Below are 1,888 nucleotides of genomic sequence, written 5' to 3'. Positions count from 1 at the left end.
GAGAGGGAGGGAGGGAGGGGGAGAGAGAGAGAGAGAGAGAGAGAGAGAGAGAGAGAGAGAGAGAAAGAAAGGCAAGCAGATAGCACCTAGTCCTTCAGGACTCAGATAGATCAAACATTACTCACTCACTCATTAGAATCATGTCAGAATCAACACACAACTGACTATGCATTAGGTCTGAGGCTGGAGGATGTCCATCTTTTCCCTCAGAGATTGCTGGTGGATTCAAATTGCCAGAGAGTTGTGGCCTTTGGATAAGCAGTGGAAGCTCAAGAATGGTGCCTTTATTGATGGGGTCTGAAGTCCAGAGATACCAAGGAAACTTGGCAAAGCCCAGTAAATGTTGAGGTCACAACTCCAACATGCTCACTAGAAGAGTGGAGGAGTGTGGACCTCACTAGGTGACATCATCAGAACGCACCAACACAACAGTCTAAAAAGTTATTATACAGTGTTTCAGCAGAAATGGACTCTTTTTCCTCTCTAACTGCCAGAATATAGACAGTTATTACATTTTTATTTTATATTGCCTGTACCATGATGGCTGAGTGTTAAGGCATTGGACTTAAGCTCCACAGGTTAGAAGCCCACTCCTGGTAGTCGGTATTTTCTTGAGCTCTGGTGAACTAATGGCAAGAGGCTGAGCTGCAATCCCAAAGACACAAGGTTTGAGGCCACAAGCTGCTCCGTGGGAGAAGGATGAGTAATCTCCTCTCTTGTGATTAACTACCTCTGAAACACCCCCCTAAGGGTCAACTATGGGTCAGTTCTGACTGTACAGTACACAGCAATAACAACATTTTATATTTGTTTGCATACAAAATTCATATACACTGTATTTCTCACTATCCTTTGTTGACATTGTGTTTCATGCAGTCATCCCACTCATTATTTTATAAAATTAATCACCATTGAACTATGCCCACCTATCCTATCTTTTCAAGGGCTCACCAGATCTTTCCCACTTCCTTGCCTCTTACCTCCATTCTTAAATTGTACAACCCCATTATTTCCCCCATCCCTCTTCACCTCTCTGCTCCCACCGCACCCCATACCCCAAAAGTTCACTGGTTATCCTACTACGTATTGGTCTTTTGCCATATTTTTCCTTATGTGACCGAGTCAGTGCACTCAGCAGTCTTTCCCAAGTTATGCAGTATCTTTTGAAATTGTTACTCCTGAGTGATGCATAATATTCCATCATGAGAAATGTATTATTTTTAATAAAAATAACCCTGTAGTTAATTATAACAACAAAACTCTTTATCATAAGCCCAGCTTATATGTTTTGATATACCTTTGAGGCTCAAGATCTGTGTTCATTTCTTTTTGAGCCTTTGTTCAACCAGAGTTCTCATGAATACCCAATCACAGCAACACTTCATCACCTCATGGCTTCATCTGTTCACTGCATATAGATACTGCTGTTTTCACTGCCATCAGTATCTCTGTGTGTGTGTGCAAGAGAGAGAGAGAGAGAGATTTGTATACAAAGCATCATAGTCAGGACCAAATCAAACATAAGCTTTCTTCTCTCCATCAGGCCTAATCAAAATGTTGATGTTAGCCATATCAATGTCATAGAGATTCTTTACAGCTTGTTTAATTTGTTGTTTGTTGGCCTTGAAATCCACAATGAACTAAGTGAACTATCTTCTTCATGGCTGACTCATTGGTCAGGCGAAACTTGATTATGGTATAGTGGTCAAGCTTGTTTCTCCTGGGGGCACTCTTCCAGGGCTGCCTTCAGAGTCTCAGCATCTTGGGCCACCAGAAGGTCAGTGACATGTGGATCTTCTTCTTCTTCTTCTTCTTCTTCTTCTTCTTCTTCTTCTTCTTCTTCTTCTTCTTCTTCTTCTTCTTCTTCTTCTTCTTCTTCTTCTTCTGT

This window comes from Elephantulus edwardii, unplaced genomic scaffold (assembly GCF_000299155.1).
Source record: "Elephantulus edwardii isolate Elephantulus edwardi_28Jun2011 unplaced genomic scaffold, EleEdw1.0 scaffold00357, whole genome shotgun sequence".
Taxonomy (NCBI): domain Eukaryota; kingdom Metazoa; phylum Chordata; class Mammalia; order Macroscelidea; family Macroscelididae; genus Elephantulus; species Elephantulus edwardii.
This window is presented reverse-complemented; position numbering follows the sequence as displayed.